Below are 16,798 nucleotides of genomic sequence, written 5' to 3'. Positions count from 1 at the left end.
GCCATAAAAACTAGTTTTCGGGCGGCTGTAGTTATTTTATGTGTCCTTATGGGTAGTGTATAGTAAAAAAGAACTTCCGCTGATTCGGAAGCTTTTGTTCGCTTACGTGACTGCTGCATAACTCTGACCTTTTAGGAGAATCTTCATGCCAAATTGAGCTTTCTCGCAGCTTCTAAATTATCATGAACAGGATGCGAAACTTTGTTTCAGTAAAATAAATATCAACAGTTATGCCAAATAAAACGTATCGCTGGAGGTCAATAGAAATTTGCATTTGTCTTAGCAATGACATAACGACATTTTATTTATGACTGATTTTACCAGATAGAGCTTAATGGCATTTCCAGAATAATATTCCATTAAAATGCAAATTAATGACTAAATTGTGAACAATTGGTGAAATCAACATTGTAATTGAAATAACTTATTGTAATCTACGTAACAGCAGATAACGACTTCCTGTTTTAGGAATAATGAAACACATTCTGTTTACTTTGTTAGTCACAACTATTTTAATTATGAGAAAAGGTTTAAGTCACTGAAATGCGAAGATAATTTGGAAACAAGTAATAAACAGATACTTTTAAAACGGTTCAGTATTTTGGTTGGTCATGTATATGGATAAGCAGTTGTATTACTTAAACGAAGTTATGGTCATCAATTCATGTACACGTGATTGAAGTCTTCGTACAGCAGAACTGAAATATTCTAGTCCGCAACCACTATCTTATGTTGAGACAACACATTGTTGAAAAACACCACGTGGAACGTCGTCCCACACAATAATTAAGTCAGGAGCTGTCAGTCCTTCGTCGGTTTTTCAACCCTACAAGTTTCAAGGTTTCGTCTTCGAAGCCATGGGAGCGTTAGAATGTAACAGTCAATCCCACCATTCGTTGGTAAAGAATGGTCCAAGAGTTGGCGGTGAGTGGTGTTAACTAGCTGCATTTACTCCAGACTATTACATCAAAATTAGGAATAGCTGGAGTATATAAGCATTCTAGTAGGTTTGAGTGAATGAGCAAACGAAAAACATATATAAATTTGCTTTGCACCTCTTCAAACGGTTATCTGGTTTGTTGTTTTGCTTGGTAAGATTTGACCTACCAAAAGCAGGTTTTACTTGGCTATTGGCATCGAGCATTAGTTTGGTTGTAATTTGACAAACAAGATAAACATACACACTTATTAGTTCGGTTGTAATTTGACAAACAAGGTAAACATACACACGGTTGTAATTTGACAAACAAGGTAAACATACACACTTATAAGTTCGGTTGTAATTTGACAAACAAGGTAAACATACACACTTATTAGTTTGGTTGTAATTTGACAAACAAGGTAAACATACACACTTATTAGTTCGGTTGTAATTTGACAAACAAGGTAAACATACACACTTATTAATTTGGTTGTAATTTGACAAACAAGGTAAACATGCACTTATTAATTTGGTTGTAATTTGACAAACAAGGTAAACATACACACTTATTAGTTTGGTTGAAATTTGACAAACAAGGTAAACATATACACTTAGATGTCCCCAGCGACTCAACGAAACGTCTGAAAACTCATAACATAAAACTCGAGTTTCGGTAGTCGTGCTGGGCACAGACAGATATCTGTGACTTCATGGTTGACAACAAAATAAAAGAACTTACTTAATTTCTTTTCAAAACGCTATCTTTTTTCTTTACACCTGACTATCTTATTTATCTGAGCGTCCGGCATGTCCAGGTGGTTAGGTCTCTCGACTAGTACTCTGAAGGTTGCGGGTTCGAATCCCCATCGCACCAAACAAGTTCGCCCTTCCAGCCGTGGGGGCGTTATAATGTGACGGTCAATCCTACTATTCGTTGATAAAAGAGTAGCCCTAAAGTTGTCGGTGGGTGGTGATGACTAGCTGCCTTCCCTCTAATGTTACACTGCTAAATTAGAGATGGCTATCGCAGTAAGTCTACGGATTTACAACGCTAAAATCAGGGGTTCGATACCCCTCGGTATGCTCAGCAGATAGCTCGATGTGGCTTTGCAATAAGGAAACACACAAGCAGATAGCCGTCGTGTAACAAACAAACATATTTCACTAAACATCAACCGGAAATAATGTGATTGCTTCGACCAAATTACTGTTGTATAAGTTTGGTTATTTGCACTCAAGTATTTTGTTGTGTGAATCAAAGATAGATTCATATGAAAGATGCGTATAAATATACTGTATTTTATTGAAACAGCGAGTTCAATGTATACCTTTATTTCCATCTTTTTAATGGGTAATGTACTACAGAAAACCAAATATCTGATTTGATGGAGAATGACACGATTATAACTACTGCAGATTTCAAATAATTTCTTTTTTTTTCTCGAAATAACAACGATAGATTTCATCAACGCACAGTGGGTACTTCATCAGAAGTCTGTGCTCAGAGGCAGCTAATGGTTTCTAATGGTTTGTAATGTGCAGTGAGTCACAATCAATCAGGCTCAAGAAACAGAGCAATAGGAAAATAATGTTGCTACACCAGTACCAGAGAGACGAGAAATCAATAAATCGTAGAACAGCTATTATGGTGGCGCTGGCTGTCTGATGCTATTCATGCAATACATATACATATTTTAGTCTTCAGCTTCATGCTAGCTTACCTAAATAGAGTGAGAGTTAAACATGTTTACAGAAACAGCGAGAAGAAAAAATATAAACGAATAAATATGAAACTAAACTTAGAATAAGTTAAACTATTTGAAAATAATTTCTATGAAAACAAGTTAACCATGAAATTGAAAATTATACTGTCATTCTGAAATACTATCTTACTATTCATTTGAAAGCTAGAATATAAGCTGTTAACATGCGTATAAACACTCGAAACTTATTTTATTAGCATTACAACATGATGACATCTCGGAACACAACAAACACTAACAATATATATTTTAGATAAAGAGAAACCAGCATAAGACAAATTTCAATAAAAGTTGGTCTAGCATGGCCAGGTGGTTAAGACACTCGACTCGTAATCCGGGATTCGCGGGTTTGAATCCCTGTCGCAACAAACATGCTCGCCCTTTCAGCCGTGTGGGAGTGATAACGTGACGGTCAATCATATCATTCGTTGGTAAAAGAGTAGTCCAAGAGTTGGCGGTGGGTGGTGATGACTAGCTGCCTTTTCTCTAGTCTTACACTGCTAAATTAGGGACGGCTAGCTGAGATAGCCCTTGTGTATCTTTGCTCGAAATTCAAATTAAATCGGCCCCCCGCTAGTACAGCGGTAAGTCGACGGACTTACAACGCTAAAATCAGGGTTTCAATTCTACTTGGTAGATTCACCAGATAGCCCGATGTGGCTTTGCTATAAGAAAAACACACACAAACACACACACTTCAAAACAAACCAAAGCAATAAAAGTTTCATGTTTGTTGCGCCATCTATTGATTTATATGTAAGCTAGTTATATCGTGTTTTTGTTTTATATTTACTCTAGGATTAAAATGAACTTATTGCTTGCGTGATCCCACGGTGTTCTTGAACAAAAGAGGAAGTAATTAAAAACAAATCTGTTTTAAAACTTTAGAAAAGAAACAATGAATAGAATTACAAGACCGAGAAAAAAATTAGTTTTGTATAAATATATTTCATAAAATACTTTCAAGACCCAAATTCTTGGTTCACTTATTCTCCATATCTTATTTAACTTAAAACAATTATTTTACATAAATGGACTCTCAACTAGAATAGAAATTAGAATCTGTAGATATATTTCGTGTATAACCGTATCGATCAAACAATAATATGAATAAACATATAGTCTATAGTTTAAAGTTAAAAGCACGTGTTCATCATTTAAGAATAAATATATAGTTTATACTTTGAAGTTAAAAGCACGTGTTCATTATTTAAGCTTGATTGCGATTGGAAAATTTCAGTTTCTTTTCTTGACAGAATTTTTTTCCGCTCAATTACCTACAATAATGAAAGTAACTCCAGCGACTAGCAAGTAAATTAAGCTGTCACAATCGCTGCACAGAGACAATGCATGTTCATTCCGCTAGGTGTACTTCGTATAATAGAATTTAATCTGAAAAATACATCAGCAGAGATTGCATTGTTTGTCTTCCTCGGGGAATACACAAAAGTTAGGTTAATATGTTTTACTGATTTCTCCTTTTTAAAACAGAGTACATAACACGGATTTAATTATGTATTTTGTTGCCTTTCTAAAACAGATAGAAATTATTATTAAGTAATGTAGAATTTGTATGACTAAGCAGACAGAGTTATAAGTTCTGTGATCTTATTGACTGAACGTATTTTTCCTGAATGAACTAAAAGAACCAGAAAACGTATAATCAATTCTTTCTTTTTGCAAAGTCAAAGTATTTAACAATGTGAATGCCTCGGTATCCAGCCAGTGTGAATGAAATTAACTAGTTCAAAACAAAGTCAAATACAGTATTTTGTTTTAGCTATCTGCGTATGTGTTCACTTTAACTTTGTATAGTGCATGTTCTTAGGAACTTCTGTTACAGTTCAATGGGAAGTTGAGTTTGTTTGTTTTTTTAAGCATATAATATTATAAACGTTGAAATGTAACTGAAAATAATAATAAAAAACAAGCAGATTTAAGTAATTATTAAATATTAAGTTTACAGTTACGACAGAAAGTGTTCGTACCCCTGCGTCGTGAGTAGTTTTTTCCTCATAACTTAAAAAGTATCATGATTAGGATAATGAAAATATATTATATTACAAATATTATACTAATACACATCTACATAAATTTTTATATAAATTTAATGACAAATAAACTGTTTATAAACAAATAACCAAACATAGGAGGGACAGAAAGTGTTCGTGCGTTTTCTTTAATGGTCAGTTGTGTAGCCTTTCAGGTGAATTACTTGGCACAATCTCTCCTCATAGCTTTTCATGATCGTTTTACAGTACACGACTGGTATTTTCTTCCATTCTTCTTTAGAAAAGGCCTCCAACTCTTACAAGTTTTTCAGGTGGCGCTGATGAATCCTGGTCTTCAACCCATGCCAAACATTTTCAATTGGGTTGAGATCGGGTGACCGCGATGGCCACTCCAGAACGCTTATATGGTTTCTCTGCAACCAGGATTGCACATATTTCGAATACTCTTCCAATAGGTAAAGGGTTTATCTACATGCTTTCTTGCTTACCTCAATGAACAGGCTTTAAATATGGAGTTGTACGAGAACGGCATGCTTTGAACCCAGAAGAGCGTAACATGTTCGTAACTGTAGAGATGTTTACTTCAACCCCAGTTTCCCTTACCAGTTTCTGTATGTCATTACGTGTTAAACGAGGGTTCCTCTAACTTTTCTGAGAACCTTCTTCTTGGTTCTATCTGGAATTTTGGTGGGGCGTCCGGAATGAGGGAGGTTAGCAGTTGAAACTGTAAGCTTAAACTTGGAAATTATGCTTTGAACAGTAGATTTCGGCACATTAAGTTGTGTAGCAATACCGGAAAGAGACACACGAGACTTGATTTTACAATAATTCGGTTTTTTAAATCACTGGACAGTTGTTTTCTGTTTGCCATGATGACCAAGCAGATAATGATGGAGATGGCGCTAAATTGCCAGGAGTAAATATTTTCCAATAATTATGAACCCAGTGCCTAGTTCTGGAATGGTATAATGTAGTTTATTTGCCAAACTAAACAAACTTTTTACGGGAATATCAGTTTTTTCACACGTTCTGAACTGTACGAACACTTTCTGCTCCTCCTATTTTTGGTTATTTGTTTATAAACAGTTTATTCGTCGTTTAATTTACATAACAATTTATGTAGATGTGTGTTAGTATAGTATTTATAACATATTCTACTTCTATTAGCTTACTCGTAATGCTTTTTAAGTTATGAGCAAAAAACCACTCGGGACGTAGGGGTATGAACACTTTCTGTCGTAACTGCCGGTATTTTTGGTCCCAAGGATATAAAAGTTCACTTGTTTGTAGTGAAAAAGTCTTGGATGCCTGTCAGTTTTCTCTGTTACGTAGGTAGCAAAGATAGAGTATATTTTTGTACCCCGCTAGTACAGAGGTAAGTCTACGTACTTACAACACTCAAATCAGGTGTTTGATTCCCCTCACTTGACTCAGCATACAGCTCAATGTGGCTTTGCTATAAGAAAACACACTCAATCAGAGTATGTTATTTATATAGTTCCAAATTAACAGCGCGAAAGAAAAAGAACACTGAAATGTGAAGCAAAATAAATATACTATATTTTGTTAAGGAAAATGTCACATTTCATGGTATTACAATAAATATTGTTGTATATTTAAAAAAAACACTAGAAACTATCGACACGTAAACTAATAAAAATCATATTGTATATCAGAAGTTAAGCTAACTGCCTGAAGAATAATGCTACTTTCAGAGAGTTAGAAATAGCACAATAAGTTAACACGTAGTTTCCTGGTTATAATATTCTCCTACTTTGGAAACGTAACAAAAGATTTGGTTTGTTTTGAATTCCTTCAAAGCTACTCGAGGGCTATCCGCGCTAGCCGTTCCTATTTTAGCAGCGTAAGACCAGAGGGAAGGCAGCTAGTCATCACCACCCACCGCCAACTCTTGGGCTACTCTTTCACCAACGAATAGTGGGATTGACCGTAACATTACAACACCCCCACGGCTGAAAGGGGCGAGCATGTTTGGTGTGACGGGGATTCGAACCTGCTACCCTGGGATTAGGAGTTGAGCACCCAAACTACCTGGCCATGCCGGGTCGGTTAAAAGTGGTTTTGAAAAGTATATGTTTAAAAATTTCGTATATTTTTATATGAAGTTCACAAAAATTAGATACACATTGCTAAACAGGAAATTGTTTTTTTATTTTCTCTTGATGATGCTTATATCAGTGACAATCTTTATACATTACATTTTGTTTGTTTTTAAACTATCGGAATATTCTTCTATGAGTAGATATCCTGTGAAGATATTTAGGGCTAGTGAATATGATAATCTAAGAATTCTGCAGCGGCAATATATATATATAACATAAAAGCTTTTGTGTGTGTGTGTGTTTTAGTAAATTTATTATTACTTAAGCAACACGTATAGGTAAAAGAACCCTTTGGTTATTGAAAACCAACAATACTCATTAGAGATAAACTGAACTGACCAAAATTACAGTGAGAACATATTTCCTACATTTGCTTAGGCTTAAGACTCTAGTTGTATTTTTCTTGGTCGTTTTATTTTTAATTGTTCATCGGTGTTTTATACTATTTTAGCGGCAACTTAATCTCTCTAATAAGTAAAGATAAGTAACTGATGAAAATTAAACAAGGTTGGCCTCACCGGATTCAGAAAATAGAAATTTCTGATGAGTTGTATTAAAATAAATCCAGTTTTCTTTCTTTCGTACTTTGTAATTGTTGCTTTCTTTGTATCTAAAAACACGTATGAACAGAAGAGAAATGAAAAGGATGTCATTAGAAAAACACAATTAATTAATGGATTAGATACGTTTACATAAATTTAGGCAAAGAATAAAAAAACATAAACCCTAAGATGGTATAATGCATTGTTAGTGTTTCACGACAGTATTTCATAAAATTCAGAACCTGCGATATTGCACAAACATTAAACCAAAACCTATAATTGCTTTCAGGCACAAAGCACACATTAGTTAAAAAATTGTGTAAGAAATTTCTACCCTTAGTTTAAGCATCAGATGTGCTAGGAGAAAATGTGAGGGTGACACAGTGTCACCTTCCTCTCCGTAAACAGCTAGAAGTTATTACAGAAACGCCTTTACCCGTTGTGATGTTGTACTGGAGAACCAAGATGAATTGGAGTTCATACGACTTTACTTTTTTCTAAATCTAAAGAAAGTTTATCTTTAGGTTAAGACAATGTGTTGCACTTTAACCGTAGTTAAAGAAACGGGTGTTCCTTTCGCTATTTCGAGGATCTGTTTAGTGAAAGAAGAAAAATCCAGTAGGTTGAAGTCAGAGCTCTAGAAAACACCAGACATTTACCTATATGTTGAAGAATTACAAACGTGTAAATGTGACTGAGGAAAGCAGGTTATAAGGAAGTAAAAAAAGGAAGTAACTATTTCTTATGTCTCAGGACAGAGAAAATTTATAACATGTTTCTTTCGTACCAACATTCAAATTGCCAAGGAAACAATTAGTAAAATGTATACCTATGTTGCACCTTCAAAAATGCTCAGATTAATCATCCAAACATCATAGACCCCGGTGGTTTGTGGGTATTCGACTAGCAATAAGCAGATCGTAGGATCGATTCACCGAACATACCCTTTCAACTGTGTGTGTGTGGAGAGAAAGATGTTATAACATAACTGTCCCAATAATTCATTGTAAAAAGTAGCTCAACAGCTGGCGGCGGGTGATGTTAAACAGTTGCCTTCCGTCCACTCTATGAAAGTTAGGGACATTTGATGTGATTATCATTCAAATACCTTTGCGAAAGATACAAAAACAAACAAATCCAAATACGATTCTCAGTGAAATGGAAGTACTTTTACTAATACAGTACGTTACATTGAAGTACTTTTACTAATACATTAAGTTAAATGGAAGTACTTTACTAATACAGTACGTTACACTGAAGTACTTTACTAATACATTAAGTTAAATGGAAGTACTTTACTAATACAGTACGTTACATTGAAGTACTTTTACTAATACAGTACGTTACATTGAAGTACTTTTACTAATACATTAAGTTAAATGGAAGTACTTTTACTAATACAGTACGTTACATTGAAGTACTTTTACTAATACATTAAGTTAAATGGAAGTACTTTACTAATACAGTACGTTACATTGAAGTACTTTACTAATACAGTACGTTACATTGCAGTACTTTTACTAATACATTAAGTTAAATGGAGTACTTTTACTAATACAGTACGTTACATTGAAGTACTTTACTAATACAGTACGTTACATTGAAGTACTTTACTAATACAGTACGTTACATTAAAGTACTTTTACTAATACAGTACGTTACATTGAAGTACTTTTACTAATACATTAAGTTAAATGGAAGTACTTTTACTAATACAGTACGTTACATTGAAGTACTTTTACTAATACATTAAGTTAAATGGAGTACTTTTACTAATACAGTACGTTACATTGAAGTACTTTTACTAATACATTAAGTTAAATGGAAGTACTTTTACTAATACAGTACGTTACATTAAAGTACTTTTACTAATACAGTACGTTACATTAAAGTACTTTTACTAATACAGTACGTTAAATAGAAGTACTTTTACTAATACAGTACGTTACATTGAAGTACTTTTACTAATACATTAAGTTAAATGGAAGTACTTTCACTAATACAGTACGTTACATTGAAGTACTTTTACTAATACATTAAGTTAAATGAAGTACTTTTACTAATACAGTACGTTACATTGAAGTACTTTTACTAATACATTAAGTTAAATGGAAGTACTTTTACTAATACAGTACGTTACATTGAAGTACTTTTACTAATACATTAAGTTAAATGGAAGTACTTTTACTAATACAGTACGTTACATTAAAGTACTTTTACTAATACATTAAGTTAAAGGGAAGTACTTTTACTAGTGCAGTACGTTAAATGGAAGTACTTTTACTAGTGCAGTACGTTAAATGGAAGTACTTTTACTAATACAGTACGTTAAAGTTTTAGTCAGATTTTTTAGCTTAAAAAAATGTGTATTTTGTTATATTATTGGACGTAGAATGATAAAAGTTAGCTGCAGTTGTTTTAAATTTTTGTCTGTTTTGACCATAAATGTAAAAATCTCTATCTTCCAACTAAGAAGACATATATAATCAACGAATCTATTTAAATTTCATGGATTAATTCTGTTGTGGTCTCTTATGAAGTTTACATAACTATTTTCATAGCGTCTGATAATTTCACCTATATAAAACAACAATAACAAAACTAGTATTCCACTACAATAGAACAAATGAAAAATTTCCAAGACTTAATATGAATATATACATAATACGTTTTATGCAGAAGGAATGTTCATTAAATTGCCACTAGATGGCAGGAGATCTACAAATTACATTTTTCCAATGACGTGTTGAAAATATCGAACATCCAACTATTAAACTCCTTGAGGTTTTACATTTGAGATTTAGATACTTGATATCTACGTGGCAGTTGAATCTCTTTTTATCAAGATATCTGTTTACTTCACTAACTAGAAAGGTTTGTAGCAGCTTAAAATCTCGTGTTAATCAAAACATGTTAATTCATACAAACCTTACTTGGTTTAAACAAGTGAACAGACAAAGAGAGAGAGAGAGAGAATTTGTTTCGAGAATAAAAAATAGTCATTTTTAACTTTCACATAAATTACTCGGAAACTATCTGCTCTATTCGTCCTTAATCTAGAAGTGATGGGTCACAGGGAAGGCAGGTAGCGAAAACCACTCACCGCCAACTCTTGAGATACTCTTTTACCAAAGAAAATTGGGATTAGCTGTTACATTATAAAGCGTCTATTACTGAAATGAGCATGTTAGGTGAAGGGATTCGAACCTGCGACCTCAGAGTGCACTGACCATGTTAGGCCAATTATTTAAAAATCTCGGTAGATGGCACTAGATATCAGTAAACCCAACCTTGGGACGCAATGCCATACGTGCCTGCCTGAACATCATCAACAATTTGCGGGTATTTTATAAGTTGTGAAACAGGAAACTGACAAACACTTTAATTAGATCAGACAAGTAATATCTAGATTATCACCAATAATTAAACAGTGAACGTAAAATAGCTCATTAGACAAGACCCGTGAAACATTTAAAAGTATTTTCAGCCCACTAATAATTCAAATCAGTTAACTTCATTATTACAGAATATATTTCTTTTCCTAATAAGAGGTGTTTAGCATGTCCAGTCAAGCTTATATAACGAAACGTTAATAGCTACGGTGTTTTCGTTCTTGTTTGTCTGACAGAAGTTGCGCAAAGTCACACGAGAGCTATTTGTGGAAGCCGTTTCTAATCTTAAAACTACAGCTTAGAGGAAAGGCAACCAATCAACAATAACAGTAGCGAGAGTCCTTAATGGGATTTGACTGTCGATATTTTAACGCACTTGTAGCCATAAGAAGTGTGAATTTTTGTAGTGAAGGGACTTGTGCCACGGATTCACAGCACCTTAGACCCACTCTAAGTATTTTATTATCATTAAATGCATTGCTTTGAAGTAAAAATAAATTAGACTTTACGACTTCAGTTGTAATAAAATGCAACATGTGAATAATTATGTAGTGATAAACTACCCTCCTGCTCCCGTCAAGGTGTCTCAGTGGTAAATTTATAAAGTGAGTTTCAATACCTGTGGTATGAACAGCACAAATAGCCCGTTGTGTTGCTTTGCGCTTAACAACAATCAGAGAAACAATAAATCATATTATAGTTTAAAACTTCATTAGTTCATACAAAATGATAAAGTTACTAATATTCTGAATAATGCTATTTGTTACTAATTCTTCAGTTCAAGTGGGAATGCTACATGGAATCTGTTTCGATTTTTATTTTCATTTCCTTTCTTGGATGTTTTACTTCCATCATTTACCCAATAAGCTTGAACTTTAATGATTCGTCACAAAAAAAGACTCGGTAAAGTTTTGAAGACTGGTTAGATCAACAAGGTAAAGTTTCAACTTTTCTTACAGGAGTATATGTAAAAAGATTAAGTTTTGCATTTAACGAATGTTTGGAGCACAAACACGACGAACGCTATTGGTTTGTTACAGGAATGCAATGAAAGCAATTTGCAGATGTAAATTCTAGAGAAAATTGCCTAAAGCAGGGAGAAAAAACAAAATGAACACTAGAAAATCTTTAAAACAAATTTCCGAGCCAGAGCTATTACATTTTTTAAGCCTGAAGAAAAAACACAGTCTTTGTTTCTTTGTCTTTTTTTTTCCTACTTGGTTTAGCGTCCCTGGAGGAAGTTTTATTGAAATTTTAATTAACACTGTCTCTGTAGGAAGGGAGCGCTAGATCCTAGACGTATAAGACAGAAAGACAATATTAATCCAAACTACGCGCTCACAGCCTGTATATGTGCATGCTGCTAGAAATATAGATCAGTATCAGGGTTGGGAGAATTTGTGAAGAATGCAAGAACAAAAACGAGAACGTCTTTATTATTACTAATAGCGTCGTTTCGCTATTAATAATACAGTTTGTTCTGTGTTCTGTGCGCCAGATATTTCAAAAAGTTTAGTGAATTTTCATTAACCAATCGTAATGAATTAAGTAAAAGATGCGTAGCACGAGTTGTAAACATTGCCTTTGATTGATGACTCCTTTAACAGATTAATTAATTCAATTATTTTCTATTCCGAGTCTTAAAAATAAGATCAAATTTATCAGAACTGTCGCTAAGACAATAATATAAAAGTTTTTTCTTTCTATTCGGTTGAGGAATAATTCGTGAGCGTTTTTTCAAGTTAAAAAAATATGTTCATAAATGAAACGCTTTTGCTAAATATTTCATGTCATTTGGTAGATAATTTTTTGCTTTAATAGATGGTGTGTTTGATTTTCATATGTCTTTAATTTTTGCTTTAATTTTCAGCTCATTAAATGGAATGTCAAGTGGACAAAATCGAGCATTTTCGACACCATCTGCTTTTCGCATTTAATTTCTTGCAATTTCGTTTAAAACAATGCATACTATATACCTAGGTATTACATGAAATAAAGTATCATAATAAATGTTTTGGGTGTAATGTGTTCATGCATTGAAGTATTGTATAGTCTTGCATGTAATGCTTGAATGAAATTATTTAAAAACGCTCACGAATTATTCCTCAACCTAATACTTCATGTATAATATGTTGATGAAAACAAACTTTTAGCTTGTAGTTATTACTTTTCTCAGTAGAGGGCAAAATAAACCACATAGAATGCCTCTTATTAGCGAAATGATAAAATTTGTCAATTTTAATAATCAGTTACTTTTAATTAATCTATTTAAACGAAAATAAATAAAAAGGAATGCAGGAAAGCATGACATAGCGTTAAAACTACCTATATTTGTTTTTGGTTAATTTTTACGAAACACTTCTGGCTATCTGTAAAAATTATGTTACATCTTAAATCAAATCCCTTTTCCTGGTTCCTTTCTGATACTAAATTGTAATACATGTGGTATACCAGGAAATAGAAAAAGGTACTGACACAGAATTGGGCACGAGTACACATATCATAAACAATAACGAAAACTAAAACAAATGCATCAACACTGACATTTTAATGAAATCGAGTGTTGTCTCATAAGGAAGACAAATGATGGAATATATTCCCTAAGGCCACAATTTAATAATTAACATTGTAGTTACTAGATGGCAGCACATTACAATTTTTTTTAAATAGACAGTATATGCTTCCACCTTTTTGTCTTTGTTGTAAAATGCAAAGCTTTATAAATTGGCTGCACAGCGGGTATCTAAAACTGGTTTTTAGCTTTCTAAGCCATCTGACTTACTATTGAATTTCTGGGGGTTTAGGAAGTGTAAACACAAAAAAAAACAACATGTGTAACGTATGTATCACAAGCTTTCATTTGTAAGTACATTTTACAATAATTGTGCAACCTGATTATTTCATGTAATTGTGAAACGTAGTTTATTCGAATGAAGAAATAATGGATACCCTGCGTACTTGACAAAGTTACTGAGCAATCGAAACCGTACGCAGGAAAAATGATAATTGAAGAAAGAAAGGGTAGTTTAATCGACATTTAAGTCTTGCGAAGGGTCAATATCTAAGATAACTTGATTATTTAAAAATCATAAATGCACTACTGTGCACTTGAGTAATCAGTTTTGGAGGCAAGTTCTGAAGAATTGTTTGTTTGTTTGTTTAAGAGTTATGGAGCTTTGTAATGGCTTGAATGTCTTGGTAAGTGTGTGTAAAAAATTGCACAATTAGGGTAAACCTTCACATAAATTTTGACATGTGATGATGAATTAGAAAATGATGTCTATGTACTTTTTTCAAGAATGTTCTACATATATATATACATATAATAAATGTGCAGCACGTTTTCTCTTAAACTATACCTCAGCACGCCATCTACCTACTCTTTTTTGCTGTTATTCCCTTGGAATGTTGATGAGAAATGAACGGGCGTAGAAAATGGTTTGTACTTAAGGCAAATTCTTCAAAGCATATCGATAATTATGACGTGGATTTCTGATCGATTGTAAGAAAGAACGATCATGGATGAACTAGATATCGAGACCAAGTGTTCTCACGCTTTTATCAGTTACTTGTGCGTGAGTTAGTACATTAAATATTCCACGTAGTGTTCCGTAATGGCGTTACATGAAATAGAGGTTATCGAAATAAGGTGGTTTATACCTTTTGTACTTTTACCTTTGATTATGAGTAGACGACAGACTGTCTTGCACATGACAATTACGAATGAATAAGGTGTTCTTGAAATATGTTATTGCCCAAAGACAACGTTTTCTCGCGGATGAACCTACAGCTAGTACAATATTAATGTTCAATTACAATGGCTCTGAGGAACGATGAAATGGGTAATTACAAATAAAACAGTGGTGATAAAATTTTACAACCATAATCTTGGGTAGAGCTCCAGAATTACGAAATATAATAACTAGAAGGATGGTAATCAGTGGAACTTAATTAAAATTCATGTTTATTAGCTACTGAGAAAACACAGCTGGTGATAAAAACGAAGCATATTTTGAATTCGATGGTGTATAAAAATAAACCAATAGTACGACTCTTCCTTAATGACTTTTCTAATACAACACAAATAATTTCATAAAGAAATTAAAATCCAACGAATAGTCAAAACAACACAGTCTCAAAGAAAAAGGCCCGGTATGGCCAAGCGTGTTAAGGCGTGCGACTCGTAATCTGAAGGTCGCGGGTTTGCATCCCCGTCTCGTCAAACATGCTCGCCCTTTCAGCCGTGGAGGCGTTATAATGTTACGGTCAATCCCATTACTCGTTGGTAAAGATAGCCCAAGAGTTTGCGGTAGGTGGTGATGATTAGCTGCCTTCCCTCTAGTCTTACACTGCTAAATTAGGGACGGCTAGCACAGATAACCCTCGAGTAGCTTTGTGCGAAATTAAAAAACAAACAAACAAACTCAAAGAAAAAAGAGAAAGAAATACAAATATATAAAAGGGTTTGAATAAATGTCTTCCGATGTATAAAATCAGACGTGAAAACATTGCCACAAAAATTAGTAAATAATAATAGTTGAAGTGGATCTTTTTCTTACTTATTGGTAAAATCTGGGCTCAGTCATTTAAGGAAATGAATTTCAGAATAAAACTAATATAATGTCTTATATCATATAAAAAAGTGTTTAAGGGTATAGAAATAATATGGAAAAAATGAGATTCTGTACGTCAACAACAAATTTGGAAAGGATCACACAAATTCTGATAATGTCTTAAGAAAATAAAATATTTGAAAATTCAAAACTAAAATAAACATTGAAATACCGAGATCTAAAATCATTGTTACACTTGATCGTCCTCAAAAAGTTACTATCAATTTGAAAATCGTATTTAATATTTGTCCGTATGTGTATTGTAGTATTAAACGGTTTATAGCTAAATATTTAATATATTGATAAAATCTTCTCCAATAGATGGCACGACAGAATCTGATTACGAATATTTTTGTTTGTAAGAGAACAAAACGACTTAATGAGTTACTTGTAATTTTCCCACGACAGATATTGAAACACGGTTTTTACTGTTAAAAACTTTTATTCTTGCATCATTTACTTTGTTTACAAAAGACAACATCTAACTTATTTAAGGATATAATGTTTTTGTGTTTCAGTCATAATATTTTAAAATAAAACAACAAAGAGAGCGGCTTTTTGTTTTGTTTTTTCTGGATAATTCGTATTCGGTATAATACGTTTCAAGAATATCACCAGCACAGTATACCGTATTTAAAAGTCTCTTCGAGGAAAGTCCATTGTTAACATAGCTCAATATACAGGGTAGTCTACACTAGTTACATATCATATTAACCCAAACTACTAATGTACACCACAATAAGATTATATATTTTTAATTAACCTAAACTGGAAATCTACACATATTATTACATAATAGCTAACCGTTACTGCATCGTGTTATAATTATAACACAGGAAAATGGTATAAAAACACACAGTTACTGCTTCTTCCTCGTAGCTTAAGTTTGGTTATTAAATACATGACGTGGTGAATAAATGAACATTCATTAGCTAATTTCCAAAAGCTGCTCTGATTTCCTTGTCCGTGTCAATCATGGCAATTAGTCCTCACGAGCACCTACAGATGTTGTCTAACAGCCTTCTCTGTGGGAAAACTGGAACTAGACTCTCATAAAAATAAACACCGACGACAACATGAGAGCCGACTACTGGCTTCCTTTACCAATATTTGTGTTAAAAGAATTCCAGAGCCATTACTGTGTAATAAAACAAAGAGCCAAACATGAAAAGATTAATGTCACAACCACTGTTAATCCAAATAACTGACTTACTATAAAAGAGTGTAATTTCTTACTTACCACAAACATATAGGGTCTGATAACCACATAAAGTCAAGAACTGAAACGGTGCAAAATTATAGAACTGATCTGCATAGTTCCCATCATTAACTGACAGCGCTTAATGTTGAGATAAGTGCTTCATTTGAACAGCTTGTTTGTTAGATAAGTGCTTCTCTGGCACTAAGTAGTGCTTAAAAGGTGCGTCATTT

This window comes from Tachypleus tridentatus, chromosome 10, assembly GCF_004210375.1.
Source record: "Tachypleus tridentatus isolate NWPU-2018 chromosome 10, ASM421037v1, whole genome shotgun sequence".
Classification (NCBI taxonomy): domain Eukaryota; kingdom Metazoa; phylum Arthropoda; class Merostomata; order Xiphosura; family Limulidae; genus Tachypleus; species Tachypleus tridentatus.
The sequence above is the reverse complement of the archived record's forward strand: the minus strand, read 5'-3'. Positions refer to the sequence as shown.